Below are 22,659 nucleotides of genomic sequence, written 5' to 3'. Positions count from 1 at the left end.
CATTTTCATGCTTTGTTCCCGTAGATCTCTTAACTGCAAGGTGTGAAGTAGCAAACACTGCTATGACCCACCAGCCTTGCGCCTAAGACCCTTAGAAAGTGGTCAGGAAAATAGGCCAGCGGTCATGAAGCAAATCAGTGAACACAACAGAATGATACTTATTACCTTCTATAATAATGTGATGGGCAGGGGTGCCTGGGTGGCTCAGTCGTTAAGCGTCTGCCTTCGGCTCAGGTCATGATCCCGGGGTCCTGGGATTGAGCCCTGCATCAGGCTCCCTGCTCCATGGGAAGCCTGCTTCTCCCTCTCCCTCCTTCTGCTTGTTTTCCCTCTCACTGTGCTTCTGTCTGTCAAATATATAAATAAAATCTTTAAAAAAAATAAAATGAAATAATCAAATAATATGATGGGCAGAATAATGGCACTCCAAAAATGTCTATGTCCTCAGCACGTGTCAATACGTTGTGTTGTATGGCAAAAGGGAATTATGGCTGCAAATGGAATTAAGGTTACTAATCAGCTGACCTTAATACAAGGAGATTATCCTGGAATCTCCAGGTGAGCCCCATGTAATTACAAGGGGTCTTTAAAAGTTGAAGAAGGAATCAGAACAGAGTCATAGAAAAATGTGACGAAAGCAGAAAGTCATGGGTTGTCGGCTTTGAAGACAGAAGAGGGGGCCATGACCCAAGGAACATAAATGGCCTCAAGAAGCTGCAAAGAGCAAGGAAATGGGTCGTCCCTCAAGGGGGTACGACCCTGTCAAGACACTAATTTTACCCCAGCGAGACGTGTTTCAGACTTCTGAACTACAGAACTGACAGATAATAAATCTGCATTTTTGAAGTGGGTGGTAAATTGTTACCACAGCAACAGAAAAGCAGTAAGGAGAATAAAGCTCCACACTATGGAGTGAGTTCAGACGAGCAAGGCGTGAAACTGAGCGTCCTGAACAGAGCAGCGTCTCAGGCTGAGAGTTTCTCACGAGAGACACAAATCGTGGTCCAAAACACCAGCGATAGAAAACCCTATGCGGGGGCGCCTGGGTGGCTCAGTCGTTAAGCGCCTGCCTTGGGCTCAGGTCATGATCCCGGGGTCCTGGGATGGAGCCCCACATCCGGCTCCCTGCTCCATGGGAAGCCTACTTCTCCCTCTCCCACTCCCTCTGCTGTATTCCCTCTCTCGCTGTGTCTCTTTCTGTCAAATAAATAAATAAAATCTTAAAAAAAGAAAAAAAGGAAAGAAAAACCTTCTGGAGGACAAGACAAAACAAAGTTCTTGATTAACATTGGCGGGGCTAGCGCTCCTGGCCAGCAGCCTGCCTTAATAAATGCAGGGCACAGAGTGTTTCTGAATGGTTTCTGTATAAATTTTAAAATGTTGGGGCTAATTAATATGGCTGCTGATTAGGGGATAAATCCTGTTCCTAATTTTAAAAATCTATATTTCATAACTATTTCAGTTGTCATTTACTGCTCATAAAATTAGCAGGGCGTAATACCCTTGAGCTTTTTTTTTTTTTTCCCCAAGTTTCTAAAATAAGTTTCTGTAAACTTCCCTTGGATCTTTGAGAGGATTTATGATGAACATAATCTATACTCTGGCAGAGTTTTATTTTGCTGAATGTTCCAGACTAAGAGAAAGTTAGCTCAGAAACATCCTCTCAAATGCCTTTTGCTATTTAATAAGCCTGACTCTGATGACAAGTGTCATCCAGTCCCTCTTCCAGAAAGTTGACCCTATCATGTTTGTCTGTTACCTAAGCCAGTTTGGGGAGGTGACCATCACCTGCGTGCCTTGATCTGGGAATTGCTGTGGGTTTGACATCTGTCTCTCTCTAAATTTTCTCCTCCCTTAGGACAGATGTAACGTTTATCTTTCAACTTTGTGTCCACCCCACCTACAAGCACAATATCGTTCTCAGAGTCAACATAGTATTTCACAGATAAAATAAAGGAAATACTCTAATTATAGCTTAAATGTTGAACAAAGTAGCCTTTTCAGATTCATAATTATGTACAAATCCACATACTTATGTAGGAGACTTCCATATTTATACATTTGTGCAGATATGTGTGCATGTAAATAGACTAAGTTCATCCTAATATATCTAAATTCGTCTGCTGCAAAATACCAGACTGTTGAGACCTAAATTATTATTAGGTAATAATATCACAAATAATTTCACTGATCCAGAAAGTGTTTCAAAAGGAAGCATTTGTATTTAACAGTCAGAAATTCTCATTCTTGCCAGACCTTTTCAAAATGACTGGTTTTCTTAATTGAGGGCTCTTCTGGATCCAGGCTCTGTTGCTAGAAAGAAAAAGTCAAGATATGAGTCATTTAGAGAAACTCATATTGCCAGCCTTTTGCAGACATCAAGACCAGAAAATTCCTTTTCACTTTTGTTGTCCATATCTATTGACCCCTAATGGGCATTTTAAAATTATATATTTTTTTATTGTTCCAGACTACTAGGAAATTGGAATAACCTCATGGAAAATATGAGAATGGTTGTGCCTACAAATGCATAGATTTAAATAACATAAGTGCGTCATCTAAATTCTAGATAATTCCAGACCAAACTTTTTTACTACATCATTACAATATAGGAAATTACCCTGGTCTTTCATGTATGAACCCCTATATTGTGAGATACCATACTCATTAATTTTATGTAATTCTTATCCCTAGAATATAGTGGCCCTCTAAATTTTTGTTGAATTTCACTCTGTGGATAACAGAAAACTAATAAGACAATACAAAGTCAAGTGAAAATAAAAAAGTTATCTGATTAATTTTACTGTTTGATGTGATGATAATAAAACTGGATAGTTAGAGCCTCCAGACACTAACTTATGCCATTTAGCATGATAATAGAGAACTTAAAAAATTATCTAAACATCAAATGTAGAAAAACAACTTTTGCCACTACTGAGATATTTAAAGCATGTCATCCTCATCATGAATTATCCACAGAATAGTCCAATCCCCTCTTCTCGTTTTGCATACATACTCATAGATCAAGATTAAGTATTTTATTTAAGAACCTATTTAAAAGACAGTAGCAGCTAATCATTTAAAATTAGCTCCTTGACCAGAACTACACAGTCATGCAAAACCAAAGCTTGGGGCTTGATCTTAATTATTCAGATTGATTGTCTACTTCTCCCAAAATCATTAATTCAGAACTCCTGCTTTTAGCACTCTCCCTCATTTGGACTGTCTTGATCTCACCCTTGAAAGCATTATTGCTTGGGGAGGAAGGATAACTTTTAAATAAATCCTAACCATGGGAGAGCAATATAAAATCCCATCAAGTAAAGAAGTCCTCATGCTGATACTGTATTCTTCATTTTTGACTCGATGGATGCATCCTCTTCTCAGCTGTGGGACGACTTCGTGTGTCTTGGAGGAGAGTATAACAGACCCTGACAGAAAGGCAGGGGTGCCCCGGGTAGTTACAAAGCCTGTGTGCTTCAAGGTCAGTCCCCTCTTGAATTTTTAGGATTGTTTGGGCTTTCTGAAAGTAGCCCGTAGACTCTGGAAACTGTCTTGTCTTTTTATTTCATCCTTCAAGTTTTTGTTTTTTTTTTTAATGGGGATTTATTTCTCTATGGAATTCAAGAGGATTTGCATGTTTAACAAGGACTAATATATTTGGAGGGAACTGAAGAGTCTTTTGTAACCACCTAGGTGTCTGACAGATTACAACTATAGGCAAAAAACACCAGTGACATTGAAAAGCTGACCACCTATTTTGTCTGGCATAGTTATTCCCTGGCCTGCATTATGGAGGCCAAAGCAACATTAGCCTCAACGATACTCACCAAGTGTATTGAAATTAAGCCAGGAGTCTTATCAAACCTGGCCAGAAGTTTCCCTTGTTCTTTCACATTTCTTTCCGATTTTGCTGAGCTACTTAGAAATTTATTTTAAGAAGTGGTTTCGTCATGGCCTCATGAACATGCCTTTACTTTTGTAAAGCTGTCTAAGTTCAACAAATAGTCAATAACCATTCCCTGAATATTAACTATAGACCCAGCACTGTGCCAAGCCAATAGAATTCCAAGGGTTTCTTTCACAGGTACTAGTGAGCTTGGCTTCTGATGAATTTAGTCTAGATTTCCTTTAATTTACAGACCTCTCCAAGGGAAAGCCCATCAGCTACTTTCCTTTTTGCTCCAGGAAAGTGATTTTCCCCGCTGAAGGGCAATGGCTCGAACTGAGAACTTTCGTGCTTGAGTGAAGGAAACAACAAAATACAGGTTCCATTTTTAAGTAGTAAGTTTAGTAGTCCTGAATGCCTGCAGGCTGCTTATTTATTTATTTGAGAGAGAGAGGAAGCGCACGAATGGGAGGGGCAGAGGGAGAAAAGATTTCAAGTGGACTCCCCTCTGAGCCCAAGGCAGGGCTCCACATGGGGATCGATCCCACTCCTCCCAGATCAAGACCTGAGCCAAAACCAAGAGTCAGGGGCTTAGCCGACCGCGCCACCCAGGCGCCCCCTTATAGGCTGATTTTGAAACCATGGTGTATTTCATTGTTTTGGCCCTCCACATTGCTCTAGTCTCGAAGTAATGGGTCAGAGAGGGGTGTGGGAATACAGAGAGCCAGCCAAGCAAGGACACAGAACTGGAATATGGTGGCCCAGGCACAGACTTGTGCTAAGAGACGACTCTGGCAATGCAGTGAGCAGGATGTGGCAGGATATCCAAGCGAACAATCTCGGGCTCATTTTAGCAAGTGACAGGCAAGAAACAGCAGAGTTTAAAAGAAAAAAAAAGAGGCAGAACCCTGCCCGGGGACATCCAGGCAGTAGTCAATATGTAAGAGTCAGAAAGCCACACATTGCTTTTTTTTTTTTTTTTAAACACAAGCAAATGTGTATATAGAGTCCTATCCTCACCACCATTTTTACACCAAATGTAGCATATTATGACTTTCTCCTATGCCTTGCCTCTTTCACTGAGTGAATACAGAAGATGACTCTGTTCCAGCCTATGGAAAGCTTCCCCATTTCTTTTTGACAGCTGCACAGTGCTCTGCTGTGGACGTGCCATAGTTTACAATACTGAAGGACACTGGGGCTGTGTCCAATCTTTTCTTCTTACAATCTTTTCTTCTTACTTTTCTCCTTACAAAGGCTAGAATGAATAGCCTTGCGCATAGGTCACTTTGTGTTTTTGTCATTTTATCTTTCAGATGGATTCCTAGAGGTGGGTTTGCTGATTCAAGGTATATGCCCTTTTGCTAGATGCTGTTCCCTTCCATACAGGTTGCACCATTTTGCATTCCCATCCCCAGTGAAAATCAAGTGCGGGTGAGGTGATGTTGGAGAAACCGGGTAGGAATCAGATCCCGCACGCCTGGTGCGTCTGCTTCCTGTTGAGATAGAAAACAAGGTCATCAGTGAATAGAGAAGGGTGGGTGTGAACTTGGTGTGTTGAAGGGAGAAGGGAAGTTTTTGAATAGATAACAAAGGAGCTGAGCAACAAGGTAGGGTAGAGCTATTCAGCAGGGTTGAAGGCTCAGGGCTCAATCTGCACTCTGGCCTTGAGTTTCTCCTGCCATCACTCAGGCCCATTTCTTCAGCAGGGGTGCACAGATCCAGCATAGGACTTTAAAAAGATAAGTGGTTGGATTACTCTGTGGCAGGGTTGGAATGGCGGATAGTCAAGGGGTCCATAGAACTGGAAGTATTGTGGAGAGCATGGAGTCCCAGCTGGATGGGGAAGGAGGTGAAGCTACAGGAGGGTCCGAACAGGAAGGTGTTACCGGACAGCATATCATGATGAAGAGTCAAAGACAGGTCTTGTGGGAATAGAGTCATGGGAAAGCCAGAGGATACAAAGCCGTGATCAGAGTGTGCAGCTGTAGAGTTCAAGATTTCAGGGGATAGCGAGAGGTGATAACAAGGTCCTGGGGGGACCATGGAAGTGGACAGAAGAAGTGGAAGGGAATTGAAGTTAAGACGATTGAGAAGCTGAGGGGCTCGGGCAATGGAAAGGACATCGAAGTCCCCTGCGGTATGGCTGGAATTGACCAAATTATATGATCCCTGGAGGAAACGTCTACTCTCATTTCACTCTGATAGAACCTATTGCCCAAACATACAGCTAAAGTACATAAAATAATTGTAAAATGAATGAATGAATGGAAAACCCAATTGCTGCAGAAAAGATTTACCAGCTTTTGGGAGACAGTCTAGCTTAGGGATACTAGTGATACTGGCCAGTACTATTTGGGATAGCACCACTGACTTGTTCTATGATTTTTGTCTCTGACTGCTGACTAGGAAGGGAAATTGGCACATTTATTTCCCTGTATCTTGTTTTGCTCTATCTGTGAAGAAATATGTACTAGAAAGAAGTATAAAGGATAAATTGGGAAAGTTTTGATACAGTTGTCACTCGTTACCTGTTACCTTGAGCCTTCATCTTCAGAAATAAGGATAGTTCTGGATAATCTCTTGGTTCACTTCTAACTCTAAAATTTAGATTTCTGTGACAATGTAATTTGAAGTAACTCAGAAAGTAAAAATTCTAGTTATATTTACCTATCTAGCCTGAAATTATTTTGGTTTCAAATTATTTTGAAGGCAAATATTGAAACTTCTGAGTTGACCTTTTCAAACTACTTAAGGGAAATCATTCCAGTTTCTTGCCACAGAATGAGATTCAAGGTGATGGAAATATCTCTCAAATATTCCATGACCCTAAATCAAAGGTTAGCTCTGAAAAGAGGATCTTCTCCATGAAAGCTAGACATCTAAGAAGCCAAATCCCTCAGTCTTGATCAGGTGAATAACATACTTCTCTTTCTATCTAGTCTAGGTTGAAGAATGAAAAAATGTATTTCTCTAGTCGGCCAAAATGTAATTTCATGTAGTACTTGGATAGATAAGACACAGCTCTTTGCCCTTGAGGAGATCACACACTAATAGGGGAGATAAAACCACATGGAAATATAAGCAAATAACCAGTCCAAAGCAGGCAAAATCCCATGCGATTAGTATAGGTAAAAATAGATTTCTAGGTTATTTTTAAAAGGTGTTAAGAAACAGAGAGTAGTTGAAGTATTTCCATTTCTCATTTTTTATATCATCTTCATTCTATTTTCAGCTCTTTCTATTTTTATCTAAATGATTTGCTTTTGTATACAGAAGTTGGCCACATTGCCAATTATTTTTATTCAATATCGATGTGCTTGCAGGTAAGTATAGTGTTCAAAGATGCACAACTGCAATGCTATTTTTAAGTGTGTATAAATAGTTTTAGACTCTTGCAATTTAGTTATCCAAAGTGGATTATTCACTTTCTGTATAATATTAACTTCTCCCCATTTTCCTTCTGTACCTTGAAATGATCTAAGGCATTTCAAAATTCTTGAACAAGTAGACAAGAGAAGAAAAACCAAAGATACAAATTAAATTATCTTAGCTGGTTGTCTCTAAGTAGTTTCGGTATTGAAATATAATACTAATAAAGGCTTCTTCACTGGTATCCCCATAATACTGTATGTGAACTTAGACTTGAAGATTTATCACATTGTATTGTAATCCTTTGCTCAAATATCTCCTCTCTACTTCTCCCCCATCTCCTTCCTCCTCTCTCACCAGAATATAGCATCTACGGCACAGGAGCCTTGTCCTATTCACTTTTGTATTCCTCATACCTTGTGCAGAAGTAAACACTGAGTGGATGTGTGGATGGATGGATGGATGGATGGATGGGAGGCAGCTGTAATGTAACTCTTCCATAAGACCTGGAGAACCACTCCTGATTGTCTTTGAGCCAAGAAATATCTGCCAACTATCAACCTTACTTTCAATGGGTTTCTGACTTCAGTTATATCAAATGATTTGTTTCAGTTTCTTTACAACTAAAATAGTCGTTTAAAAAGAGCTTAAACGATACTCGGTAGACTTCAAGCTATATAGCGAAAGAAAGCTGCTTCGGTGATATTATGTGAAAATCTTTTCCTTTCCTCTTTTAGAGTAGAAACTGGTTTGCAAATTAACAAGGTGGAGCCAAAATAGAGAATTGCATTGTAAAAGAGTGACTCACAATGTTTTGACTTTTTAAAATATATCCTTCCCGACAGCAAAGACTGCCTTGTCATTTGATTGCTTTCTAATTAATGTTAAGTCTTCCATTATAAATATCACACTTTTGCCACGAGAGCTACCAGTCATGACCTCATATTACCTGTCCTTGAAGGATGCACCAGGCAATTAGGACTCTGGTGTCTATCATTACCAATATGCATCTCCTCGTATTCTAACCCCAGACGTGGTACAATCAGTACCACCATCAGAATCTTCCATTAATAGCAGAAAAGCAAATCAATGTTTGTTTGCTTAGAAGTAAAAATAGGCACTTGCTGATACTCTGTGTTCCTTGCTACTTCTATTTACCAAGAATTAACCAACCATTAAGTATCCTCAGCGAATAAAACTAAGCTGTCTTCTTCATAAGGTATTTAAAATTCTGATTTTTGCCAGAGAAAGCCGTCCTTTATGCGAAGGAGATAGAGTGATACAGTCGCCCCAGGGTACACAATTACACCAAGCAGAGCAGATCCTGCTTCAGGAGAACTTAGAAGAATTTGACCTGGAGGAATACAGGGACCCGTCTGGATTCTCAGGACACAAAAACATTTGCAAATAGAAAATGAAAGCTGTGTTTTTAAGACTCCAAAGTCAGCCTGGACCAAAGGCGGCGCCTGAAAGCGTGTGGGTAACTCTGTCTACCTGCTACTCACTGTCATTAGTAATTTCAATTCAGGGAACTCGGGGTGACCTCCCCACTGTCCCTGAACCCAATGGACAAAGTTCCAAGTTTACTTTGCTATCCCTTGAATTTCATGTGATAAGGTTTACATCCCAAATGAATCAATTCTTAGATTCAACTTTCAGTTCATTTTTTCCCTTTCTTCTCCAGATGAGGTAGGGAAGCAATGTTTTTCCGGCACTTACACACCCGTCTACAGAAATCGCTGTCCTCCACTTGAACAGACGCTGTGTTCATCTCTCCTCTGGCACAGCCTAGAAACTCCCAGTGTAGCTTGGTTTCAAGTCTTCCTCCAAGACAGGGTCTCACTTGACTTTTCCTGACTCCACCACCCCTGATCATTCAGGGGTTATTTCTTGAGCTCCCCTTCTGTGCAATGCACTAAGAAAAAGCTTTGCAAGGTGAAGGAATCTAAGTTTTCTCTCCTTTCTACATCTACTTAATTCCTCTTTATCCTTGCTATGAATCATTGCTCCCTCAGAAAAGCATCCCTGACTCCCAGTCTTCTTTGTTGTGTAGAACCTCAGCCTTTCTCCTTCATAGAATGTGTTTGTTTATAAATAAACTTATTTATTGATTACTTTTACGAGTGCCTATCTCACGACTCAAGAACAGCAGTCATTCTGATTTCTCTCTCCAATTTATTCTAGTGCCTGGCACAGAGCGGCGCTCCATTACTTGGTGAATTGATTGGTGGGTGATGACTGGATGGATTGACAAATGAGGCGTAGTTTCCTGGCTCCAAGAGCTCATGACATATTACAGGGCAATCAGTATAGCAGGGGATGGAAAAAATAGGTTTGGGGTAAAATTACCAACAGCCTTGCTAAGGTGCTTCAACATTATCTTACAGGCAATGAGAAGCCAACAGAGATGTTGAAAGAGCAATGATTAGGTTAATATTTCAGGAAGTTCCCCAAGGTAGCAGGGTGGAGAGCAGCCAGGGAAAGAAGGAGTTAGTAGGCAGGACAAGCAGGGAGGTGCCGCAGTGGCTCAGGTCACGGATGCTGAGGTTTATACAAAGGCAACAGCTGCAGAACAGCAGGAACAGGGGCTGAGTCACAGTATCTCAGACATCCCGACATTTCCCCAGAAGGTGAGTACGCTTTGTAAGGGATACCCTCCAAAGGTGATGCTCCTGCTACAGAGTAGGACCTTGCTTGTAAAAACTTCCTGACCCAGGGGATCCACACAGCAGAACAATGTCCTTGAACCAGGGGCTGAGCCAGACTTGGGCTTGACACAAGTGGCAATGTCAGCGGAATGACAATTCACTAGGTTTCTTCCTGGCCATTTCTCGGACGGTTTCAGGAAGGTTGAAACTCCAGGTTTAGCCAGACAGACAGTGAGTCAGCCAGTATTTATTAAGCCATTGACCATCTACCAGGAAATGCGGGTAGAAGGATGGAAAGATGGACGTGATTATAGTCACTGTGCTTGCAAAGCTTAGGGACTAATGAGCAAAACAGCAAAGGAGCTTGTGCAGCTCAGGGTGGTTAAGTATTCCAAAAGGAAATGTGCTGAGTGCTGGGAGCACCCAGCCTGGTCCCAGGGGGCATGCAGTCCCAAAGAACGTGTGAGCTAAGCTACAAACCAAATGCAGAGAGGAGTTACTCCGTGGGGAAGTAGAAGAAGAACGTTCTAGGCAAAGGGACCAGCTTGCACATAGACTCATAGACAACAAAGAACATGGCATAGAGAGAGAAGGAGAGGAATTCTAGAGTGTGGGGTACGGAAGGTCATGGTAGGCGGCAAAAGGGGTGGGAGATGAAGGAAACCCTGGAGACTGAAGCAGGGACATAGTGCCTTGTAATCCAGGAACTGAGCTTTTCAGAAAGCTGGTTGGTTACAGTGTGGATAACACACTTGGGAGGAGGGGGGCCTGGGAGGAAAGACAGTTCCAAGGTTGAGGCATTCATCTGGGCAAGAAATAACCGTGGCCCACACTCAGGGGGTGACAAAGGGGGGGAAGAGCTAGGTGAAGCGTGAAGAGGGGGTGAATAGATAGGAGAGGTGTGTAAGAGGCTGATTGTGAGGGAGAAAGAAATATCAAGGATGCCGCATCACTTCTAGAAGGCAGGGCCTTCCGCTGTCACGGCACACAGAAGAGGAATAGCTTTAGGTGACGGGGAAGAGATGAGTTCAGCTGGAGGTGTGTTTGGGGCAAAAAGGATCCACTGGACGTCCCAGGGGACATAGTTGTCAGTTGGGTCAACACACCCGGAACTAAGCACAGAGATCTCATGTTCATCCTTGCGACTCTGTTGGCAGCAGAGTCCATAGCAACACGGGTCAGGGGAGACCTAGGTTCAAGTCACTTATTCACTGAATGACATTATGTTCTTAAACCTATTTCTTCATCAGAAGCTGGGGTAATAACATAACCTAGAAAATTGGGAGAAGCAGATGAAATAACGCTCGTAAAGCACTTGGCCTCAATAAACCTTCAGCGATGGTGGCAGTTAGGGGCATCATCTCCCCCGCAAATGTAGGTTCGAGAACAAGCAGCGTAAGGCAGTATTTGGAACCACTGGAAGAGATGTTGAGAAGAGGGGAGAGGGGAGGAGAGGAGAAAAAAGAACACCAACCCTGGAAGGCTACATAAAGGACAAAGATAGCAGAACCTGAGAAGTAGCCAAGGAGGTAAGAGGAAAACGAAGAGAGTGCCGTAACATCATGGAACCCAAGGGAAGACCAGGTTTCAAGAAGAGGAAATGGTCAGTAGAGTAAAATCCTACCAGTGGGTCAAGAAAGGAAAGGGCTGTAAAGTGACAGCAAATTCTGGGACAAGGAGGATCAGTGACCCCTGAGACAGCAGTTTTAGTAGAAGGGTGGGGACCAAAAAGCAAGAGGACACCAAGCTGAGAGACGTTGCTAATATGGATCACAGTTTAGTATGTGAACACATTTTATTTTTAAAAAAATGCTCAGGTCAGGGACAGAAGAGAAAGTTAAAAATGTTTTCTGACTACAGAAATTTGATTTTTGCTTCAGGCTCTTGTTCAGCGTGTAACAAAAAGATCCTCAGGGACCGGACACGTGAATGCCCTATTCTAGCTTTTTCTTGGCTTTGTCAGGTGCTGGCGTCGGAAAGGGAAAATAATCATTCTAAAGTCATTTCCTATAGAGGAGACATCTTGCCTACACCATCCAAGCATAAAGTGTTTATTCTGTTCTCAAGGCTTCTTTGAAAAGGAATTAAACTCTGCACAGAATCAGGAGCAGTTTTCTGCATTGCGTGCATATTCGCTTGGAGAATTCATTTTCCCATGTAGCGCATTATAAGGTCTCTATCGAGCAGAAACTCTGACAACAGCCTCCATCCCAAGGCCCCATTTCAGGGTCTTCTCAGTGACTCTCGTGGATTCAAAAACCAGCCTTGCCTTCCCAGTGACACTAATCAAAAGAACACACAGATTGGGGATTTGTGCTCAGGATTTACTTGTCCTTATGTGGACATTGTCTGTGGTCTGTGTGATGGCCTTTACCCTCAAACCAAAGCAGCTTAAGTCCCTCCAAACACACACATACATGCATAGGCTCACACCACACAAAGCCTTTCACCTGGAAATAGCGTTTAACAGACAAGGGGACTGAAGCACCACGCGATTTGTTTTTAGACAGGTGTACTGGGCATCCCTGGTCACACCAGAACAGACCCCTTCTCCTCAGCCAGCAGCGCCCACTCAGCCAGGTTGTTCCGGAAAGTCACGGCAGTCTTCAGTTTCATGCGTCAGCTCAGTGGGATGAATTAGTGCAGGTGATTCTTATTGGACCGTCTCCGGTGTGAGAACGGCCCCACTAAGCCCTTCCTTGGCAGAGCCATCTCTGGAACCAGACTGACTGGGTTCACATCTTGTCTCAGCCACTTGTCAGCTATAGGCACCTTACTGAGTCTCTCTGTGCCTCAGTTTCCCAATTGTTCTAATCAGGACAACAGTCGCATCAGCTGACAGTGGGGTGGTGAGGGCAACATGAATTAACATGTATCAGATATTTAGCACTGTGCACGGCCTTTAACCATGGTTCCTTTTCCTCTTCCCCTCTGTAAACTAAGGATGGGACTAGCACCTACTTAAAGTGTGTTTGAGACACTGGCATGAGTTGATGTGTGTCGGTCTTAGTTGTCACTATTCACCATCTCCCTCCGTGTAGTTGATACCCTCATCAAAGCTTGGAAAATCAGGATAGTTTCTGGGGCGCCTGGGTGGCTCAGTGGGTTAAGGCCTCTGCCTTCAGCCTAGGTCATGGTCCCAGGGTCCTGGGATGGAGCCCCACATCAGGCTCTCTGCTCAGCAGGGAGCCTGCTTCCCCCTCTCTCTCTGCCTGCCTCTCTGCCTACTTGTGATCTCTGTCTCTGCCAAATAAATAAATAAATGAATCTAAAAAAAAAAAATCAGAATAGCTTCCTCAAGACTTCTGCACATCTTCATGGTGGGTCCTTCTCCCATTGATTTAGTCCCTATGTATATCACTCACGTCTCCATTTTTCAAGTTGTGTTTGCAAAAGCACGAAACTCAATTCCACGTGGAAAGGAGCTTCCTGATTGTGACAGATGGAAGGCCAGTGGCTTCCTAGGGACTCTTCCCTTATGAAATACATGGATCTGTCAAAATAATCAACTTCAGGGAACTCCTCCACAATATTTAGTTTCATTAATCTAACATCCATAGTTCGTGAGAGACTAGTGACAAAGAAGGTGCACATGTGCCCTGCGGGAACCTTGTCAGTTCAGTTCAGTAATGCCAAAGTGGGGACTAGCCTTTATTTTTCACACATGGGGTATATATTCTAAAAGATATGTATTCCGTACATAAAAGATACTTAAATAACTAATCACATGCCCTGCAGTGTTCTATCCACTTTAGATGGATTTAGTTTTTATTCTTTATCATGTAGTAGTAGTACTACCCCTATTTCTTTTCTTTTCTTTTTTTTTTTAAGATTTTATTTGTTTATTTGACAGACAGAGATGGCAAGTTGGCAGAGAGGCAGGCAGAGAGGGAGAGGGGGAAGCAGGCTTCCTGCCGAGCAGAGAGCACGATGCAGGGCTCGATTCCAGGACCCTGGGACCATGACCTGAGCTGAAGGCAGAGGCTTTAACCCACTGAGCCACCCAGGCGCCCCACTACCCCTATTTCAATAGGAATACAGAATATAGAAAGCAAAATAGGAATAAGGAGCTGGAAGAGGATCAATCCAGTAAGAAGAAGCAGAGCCAGGACTGGGACCCAGGTAGTCCACTGGAGTCAGAGGCTCCAACCTTAAGCGTTATGCTGCCTGGCCTGTCTCTTAATAATTAACACCCGAGGCAACTCCAGGGGACCCTCACCCCAAGGCTTGGTTTTAGGGGCAAGGGAATAAATGATTAAGAGAAAGAGTGTGACCTTTCGAGCAGCCTCACATACCTGGAAACTTCGTTTTTGCTATTTTGCTCAGAAATGCACCACTGATGGAAGGGAGATGAATCCTAGCAACAAGCTGATCTGAGGACCGAAGAGTGAAAAGGGGGGTTTAATCTCGAAAATGCTCTCCAGCATTATCGGCAACCAGTGCTGAAAAGCGAGGCCAAATTCAGAATTACAGTGAATACAAATAAAAAGAGAAGTCATTTTCTATCTTCTCTTTAAAGTATACCATTTCTAAGGAAAAGATACCTTTTATGTAACCTTTGTATTTCTAAGGGAAACCTAGGGGCCTTTGCCGGCGAGCACGATGGAACAGAGACACCTACTGGTGAGAGTGAGCCTCACTTCATGGATTTCTATGCTTTAAGAAAAGCAGCAATTCTCGTTACTATTTGAAATGTATTGGATATGGACAGAAACTTCCCTTTGGGACATTACATTCTAAAAGGAGAAAAATCAGATGTATCCAACTATTTATGTAACAACTCCAAGCACAGCATCTCTACTGTCCCTTATAGGAATACCAAGCTTTTTTCTTTTTTTTTTTTTTTTTTAAGATTTTATTTATTTATTTGACGGAGAGAGACACGGTGAGAGAGGGAACACAAGCAGGGGGAGCAGGACACAAGTGGGAGGAGTGGGGGAAGGGGAAGCAGGCTCCCAGCTCAGCAGGGAGCCCGATGTGGGGCTCCATACCAGGACCCTGAGACCATGACCCAAGCAGAAGGCAACGCCTAACAATTGAGCCACCCATATATCCCACCAAGCTACTTTTTAGGACACTGAATCAGCTATATTTGGGGGAGGCAAACATCACGATGGGTGCAAGGTTCCTGGGGCCTTTCATTACTCTCATTTCGACTCAACAGACCCTGATTGAACATTTGCATTCCAAGGGTCGGTAAGAGGGCAGACTATCCCTCAAGGCATGCCCATCTCAGAAGCCAGGAGCCAAGCTGCTCATCATGTTTGACATCCCAAGGTGACCCCAGACGGGAGCTCTACATCCAGTCTGGAGCTCCCATAAATCTGGCCTGGTCTGATAAGATCATTCCTTCTTGTCCCTTCTGGAGCACTCAGATGTTACTTTGATTCCCCAGAATTTTTAATTCCCTCAAAAATTTCATGAACGAGTCATTCATTTGAATTCTCTCCTATACCATGTCAATTGGTTGGAGTTGGGGTTGCACTTTGAAAAGTAAACTTTCCTAAGTTTTGTCTAAGAGAAGGAGTTCAGAAAGAACAAGTGAACAGAGGAAAATGAAGTTTAGGAAAGGAGAAAACTTTGTAGGGAGATGGGAATATGGCTCCTCTTTTGCTTTGGTTCCATTAGTTAAAATGTTTTGGATTCTGTTTAAACCTTCTAAACTTCCTAGCAATAACCACATATAACTGAAAAGTCTTGATGGCTTTAGGAGAAATAGTTCTCAGTTGGGTTGTTGGGATGCAACAGTTTACTTTGTTTTGTTTTAGTTGCAGTGTGGGATTTGGAGTTAAAGGGGAGGAACTTGCCTACCTGAAAGTGCAATTGAACGACACAAAAGTGATTAAGGCACCCAGTGATCCAGACAGGATAGTTTCATCTAGGGGGAGATGAGAGAATTGAAAACAAGTTAATGAGAAATGTGTGTACTGGCATGGAGAAAATAACCGATTATTGAGGTGTACTACTAAATATTAAAAATAAATTCATGAATAGTATTGACTAGAATAAATTACCGATTAAATTTTATTTATTAAACACCGAAGTATGAGTGTTATGTTTAGAGCTCTAAAGAAAACAGATCTCAATCAGGTTTTAGTCCAGGAAGAGAGGTGAGACAAATGACTACCGCTAAGACCATAGGAAAAATTCGCCAGCAGAGTGAAACAAGTGAAGGCAAGGAGAGCATCCTCTACTCTTTGAAGTCCCTCTTCCCTCTCATCCACTTCCTCCCCACGCAGAAAATGGGCAATATAAAGGGTAGTTGAAACAACTGGAAGGTTAATGGAGTTGTTTAGGAATGAAAAGTTAAGGGGCAGAGAAGCGGAAAGAAGAAATGGATTGCAAAACAGGCCTTGGAGGATGAATGAATAGAACTTAGGGAATGGGATGTGGAGCTTGAGGAAGAAGAGTTGTATGTAAACATAGATACAGACGTACAATATTAGAACTGGGGGAAAGAAACTTTTAACTCCCAAGTTAGAAAAATGAAATAAAGGCTATACTGATAGAAGAATCAAGAGGGATTTGCTGCAGGAAGGTGGGGTGGAAGGTGATCTCATGAGCTTCCTTTTTCAACTGTGTGTAAGACTAGAGGGACCAATGAATATGGAGGTCTTAATATCACCTAGGAAGTTGGAAATGCAGAACTTGTCTCAGAAAACTATTTCTAAATCAAGAGCTCTGTGGAGAGTATCCATGAAATCTTGTGAACCACATCCCCCCGAATCCTTGTGCAAATCTATTAATTTGTTTATATTAGGGGTTAATTTGAAATCACTTTCACTCCCATGTGCTTTTGTAGAAGGTTAGTTCAATATAAAGGATCGTTTATTATAAAGGAAGTTTTTAGACATGAAGAACAATAAATCATTAAACTAAGAAGGAAAAATTTCCTTGTGAGAATATTCCGATGGTTACTGAAGTTGAGAAATCATTTAACTGTTTGGAGAGTGAATAAAATGAAACAAACCCATCTATGGCTAAGAGAAACCAAAATCAAAAGGTTGAATTTAGCACCAAATATATTTTCAGTGTAAGAGAGTAAATACTACAATCAGTTGGCTAAAATCAGTCATTAATATGTGAGCTATTGTTATAATGTTCAGATAAAAAATGCCAAAAAACAGACAATGTAAATAAGAGGGAAATTATTTATACTATCATTAAGTGAGTATATGGTCATTTTATTAAAAACAAAGAATACAATTCCAAAGTTAAAAGCCTGAGACCTAATCAATAGGTCAACTCTATCTAGAATGTCCTTAATTGGCAAGCATATGCCACATCAATAAAACCAAGTATTTAGGTTCAGTTCAAGCAAAATTTTATTCGGCCAATGGGGTTAAGATTAGAAGAGGAAAAAAAATACTACATACCATATATTTAAGTGGTTAATTTTTTACAAGAATGATGATTCCTGATGCCAAAACACATTTCTTCAGTAATATCAGCCTTATAATTAGACATAACAGGTAAATGTTTCATGGTATTTAAAAGGTCTTACAGTAAAAATATCTCCATTGCCTGAAATTCTCCAGAAGAAGATATATGCCTTTGGGTCAAGATACAATCCAGCTCTCATAGTGGCATCAGTTTGGTAGAACATGAGCCAGACATAAAGGTTGCTGGACAAGGATTTCTGTATGGAATGAAGACAGCAGAAGGAAGGGCCAGCAGCAGCAGGTGCTGTGATGGAGAGCCCTGGCCAGTCCCCCAAAAGCTAAGGATTTGGCCCTCCAAGGCAAGGGAGAAGACTGGAGTATGAAAGGCGCAGAGGGGAGAAGGTGGAGCAGGCTGGAGGGAACCCAGGATAAATAAAACTTGCCCCACAACATCTCCAAGACTAACCTGGAATGCCAATATGCAATAGGGCAATTATGTTTTCATTTTCAACCTACCTAGTCATAGTTTTGCAGAGAGCAAATTAGTTCTTTTCAGCCCATTTCTATTGTGAATCTTGGTGTTCTTTGTTTTTCTGCCAAATATGTGGTACCTGACAATCTCCCAACCGTATCATTAGGATTAGGATGAGAATCATTAAAGCAAAAAGATCAAGCAGATAAAAGTTGTGTCTTTTACAGCAGTGCTAAGCCATCATTTGCCTGTGCTTTGTTCTCTTGTCTGCTTAGATTTTTTAGAAGCAAAAACCTACTACTTATATAGGGAGAGGATGGGGCTGTGGGAATGACATGGTGAGGTATTATTATTATTATGATGATGATGATGATGATGTTAACTCTTTTATTTATACAGAAAACTTAGGATTTTTTTTACTCGACTTAATGTCTTAGGAAATACAATCTAGAAACTCTAAGGGCCACAGATGGTATTTGTTGGATTGCATTCACATAAATAAAAATTTGATGAGACAACACACATATTCAATGGGCTTACTTTGGGTTGAGTACTCAGTCCTGGACAAAATCCTAGAAAATGCTTTTTAAAGAATTCTAAATCAATTTGTAAATAATGTGAAAAAATGAATTTTGTATATTTTGTTATGTTTATCAAAATGATCCAAAAAACCATAAAACAGCATTCTGATACTATGAGAAAACCAATGATTCTGTCTCTCCTGGAGCCCAAAATTCTCAGCCTCCTAGAGGCTATTTAACATGGTACAGCTGGCCAGTGACAGCCAGGCCTCGTTGGATTGCAGTTTTATGTGTTGTCTTAATATAATGTGTTTAGTCATGCCCTCTGCCTGTTTGGGGAGGTCAAATTTTAGCTTTTTGGCATATATAAAACTGGCCTGGCACTTAGAAGACCTAGAAGTCTCAGAGACAAAGCTGTGCCCAATAACCAACTCTGCCAGCAGCTGTGGCCACAAATAAAATAGCCATTTATTTGTGAGTAAGTAGTGTGGAAAGGACAAAGGTCTTTTCCCATGTTTTCAAACTCAAGAGTATCAGTATTATCATCTCCAAAGGATCAAAACATCTGTTGATGTATATACAGGCATGTGTTTGTATGTACACATATATTATACCATGAAATGAAGAATGTCCACCTCTTCCCGTATTTATGTGTCTTCAGCACCACAGGGGAGGACAGCACCACCAGATCTGCAGCCAGGATGGGGTTCCCATTGCATTGCCCTGCCCACTAACTCTTCTTTCCAGAGTGGCCTCCTAGCCATAGTCATAGAAACCCAGATCTCCAGAAAAACCACTTTGAAAACCAAAGAATGAAGTGATTCTCAATATGGAGATTAAGAACAATTCTTCCAGAAAACTTAGCATTTAAATGGAGCCTGATTCAAAGTAGTTGTAGAGGCACAGAACATAGGCTTCTGAACAGACATTTCTTCCTGCTATGAAAAGAAAAGGGGTGTGTGGTAGCCTTCAGATGACCCTCCACCTCTCTTTACATTTGGTGAATATTTTACAGAAAGGAGGCATGGCCAGAGGCTTTGACAGGGTGCCTATGTATAAATCAACAACCGACAAACTTCTACCTGAAAATTAAGAAATTCAGACATGATGATGTTTAGGCTATATATGAAACAGATATGAACACCTGTCACCATATAATCAGTATATTTTTACTTGTAGACTAAATAGGTGGGTGGTTGAGTTTTGCATTGCTAACCAGGAATCACTGAGGACATCAGTCTTTGTCTGTGAAATCTGTTTGTTGAATATGTACAATAACATTAGCCACTGTTAAATAAGCACCTACTGGATGCTATGTGTATACTTAAGCTCTAATCTTGATCTTATCCGCTCTTTTACCTGAAGAATAGATGCCTCATCACTCTATGAGTGACAGAACTGGGATTTGAATCCAAAACATGACCAAAAGCTAAGATTATAGTTTATGATGGAGTCAATTACTTTAATGTTAACTGTTTAAGTCATATATAACTCTTATAGGATAAACATTTACCTAATCAAAAATCGGGTCTTTTGTCTTATTTTGAGACAAATCATATAACTGAAAAACCCACATGATATTTAAAAACCAATATCAATCAATCAATGGTCTATATCAATAATGTCAACATATATTCAATTTTGAATTATTTAATTCAGAGGTTAATAGAAAAAATTATTTAATTCAGAGGTTAATAGAAAAAATGTCAATAATGACCAGGCATGAGTTAATATATGATGCTTCCTTACAAAAAAGCATATAACCTTATGAATTTTATAACAAAGTTTTGCAAAATAGATTTGCTAGTTATTAATGAAATTTTATCACTCCAGCTTTATCCTAAAAAATATCTTGAAGTGAACTCCTTAGATCCATTTAAAGCCCAAATAACAAAAGCAGCACAAAAAGTAGTAAATAATAGGTCAGAACTCTAAATGTCAGAACTAAGAAAGGGCCAATATGAATATGCCACAGAAGATAGATGATAGATAGATAGATAGATAGATATGTTGTCCAAGTCCTAAGTCAGAGTAATATTGAAAGACTTCGGAGTTTGTCGTTTGGGGGCGTACCCTTCCTTCTCTTCCATTGATAGAATTTATCTAAAACTCAGCTTGGGAAGCATTAGGATCACATTATATAGATCATCAAAATAAAATAGTAAGTATAATTTAATAACTATTACTGTTACCACTGTTTAGAGGTATGACTTATGGTTCAACAAACACTCAACCAAACATTACTCACCCTCCCTGATATTCTCCAATGCTGGTTATGAGGTGCCTGACTGGCAACAGTTGGTTGAGCAGCAGACTCAGTTTCAGCTCAGGTTATGATCCTAGGGTCTTGGGATCGAGCCCCACATCTCACCTAGCACAGCATCTGCTTATAACTCTCTCTCCCTCTCCCTCTGTTCTTCCTGCTAGTGCTCTCTCTCTCCCCCTCTCTCTCAAATAAATAAATCTTAAAAAAAAAAAAAAGAGAGACCAGTTGTGACCCTTAGAACTCATTTATGATCCACAAAGGGGTTGCTACTCACAGTTTGAAAAATCTGTTCAGAAGACCTGTTCATGGGCACATGACTGGTTCAGTCAGTAGAGCATGCAGCTCTTGATTTCGGTGTTGTGAGTTAGAGCCCCACATTACCCAAGTTTACTTTAAATAAACACATACATACAAGAGTAATTTTTTTTTAAGATTTTATTTATTTATTTGACAGACAGATCACAAGTAGGCAGAGAGGCAGGCAGAGAGAGAGAGGAGGAAGCAGGCTGTCCGCAGAGCAGAGAGCCGGATGCGGGGCTCGATCCCAGAACCCTGGGATCATGACCTGAGCTGAAGGCAGAGGCTTTAACCCACTGAGCCACCCAGGCGCCCCTACAAGAGTAATTTTTAAAAGGTGCTGTGCCCAGGTAGCTGTTTTGGAAAGACCTGCTTACAGAGACAGGGATACACAGTACACTTAATGGGTGCTTTTTATGTAAAAATTGGTTTAGTAAGACAACAGCATGAGAATTCCCCAACATTTTTAACTTATAGACCAACGCTACAGAAAGTGTTTTGAAATTGGGTTTTTAAATTTTCTAAGATCAGGGAAATATCTTGCCTACTTTACCACTTGAATCTGTTATTTTGTAGGATATCCTTACTTATCTGTTTCCTGTATCCTGCTGGTATAAGTGACTTCTACAGCCTCTGGATCCGCATGTTCTAACTTGTTCCGGGCTGCTGTTTACAATGCAGGTGTTAATTACCTACTTAACAAATCCTAGCTATTTACTTCCAACAGTAAATACAACTCCGTTTCTCCCAATTAAGCTGTTTTTCCTGCTGACAAAGGTTCCAAGCCCCTTTGCAAATAACATTAAAACCACTTTTGAAGGGTACAGATGGGATGGCTTTGCTCTATCACTAAACACGGACCGTCTCACCGAAGAATAGGACCTGCCTGTATTGCTTTCCCAGAGCTTCTGCAACAAAGTGTCACAAACTGAGTGGGTCAAAACAACCCCAGAGTATTCTCTCACGGCTCTGGAGGCTAGAAGCTGTGATTAAGGTGTCCGCCCAGCCGGGCTGCGGCTTAACAGAGGAATCCTTCCCTGCCTTGTCCTAAGCTTCCGGTGGTTGCTCTCAGTCCCTGGGATTCCTTCCTTGGCTTACAGCCGGACCACTCCGATTCCTGCCTCCACTGCCACATCGCCACCTTCCCTTTGTGTGTCTTTCTGCATCTCTTCTGGCGTCTTTAGAAGGACAGCAGTCGTTGGAGTTAGTGCCCACTCTAACTGAAGATGACTCCATCGTAGATAATGACATCGGCAAATAATATCACATTCTGAGGTTCTGGGTGGACATGAATTTAGGAGGGCACTGTTCAGTCCAGGATGCTGACTTCCCCAAAGGACCAGACGTTTCTGTCTGCCAGACTTACTGAAATCAGTTGGCAACATCCAATGAGCCATGAGCTCCATGGCAACTTCAGGGGGAAGAGTGTGCGAACTTCGAACAGGAAGTTGTAAGAATAAAATTCTTCTACCTCTAGCAATATAGACCAGTTAATAACTCTGCCTTAAACCTCAGAGTCCAGAGGCAAAAACGTGTTCGTTAGTGTAAAAATATTGACATTTCTGTGGAATAGTATAACCTCCAGAACACTCTCACGTGCAGTATATAATGTCACAGTCGCTGCAACCCGGCAATGTAGATGAAATTGTCGTGAGTAGCCCCGGGCGACGCAAGGAGAACCACTGGCTCTGGTCTTGACTCGGAGCGTGTGGTTCATTTAGTACATTTAGTAATGCAGACCCAGGGAGAAGGTCAAGTCCTCTGACTCCTAACCCAGCATTCCTTCTGCGGTCATGCTGAAGTGTAGTATGG

At 41.5% G+C, this 22,659-nt stretch overlaps 1 protein-coding gene across 1 annotated transcript in view; it reads left to right on the top strand.

Moving 5' to 3' along the window:
* Positions 1-22,659, top strand: part of KCNB2 (potassium voltage-gated channel subfamily B member 2) — a 393,955-nt gene that overhangs the window by 358,011 nt on the left and 13,285 nt on the right. The window lies entirely within an intron of this gene.

This window comes from Meles meles, chromosome 1 (assembly GCF_922984935.1).
Source record: "Meles meles chromosome 1, mMelMel3.1 paternal haplotype, whole genome shotgun sequence".
NCBI lineage: Eukaryota > Metazoa > Chordata > Mammalia > Carnivora > Mustelidae > Meles > Meles meles.
Note: the sequence above shows the minus strand (reverse complement) of the source record. Positions and strands in the feature narration are given on the sequence as shown.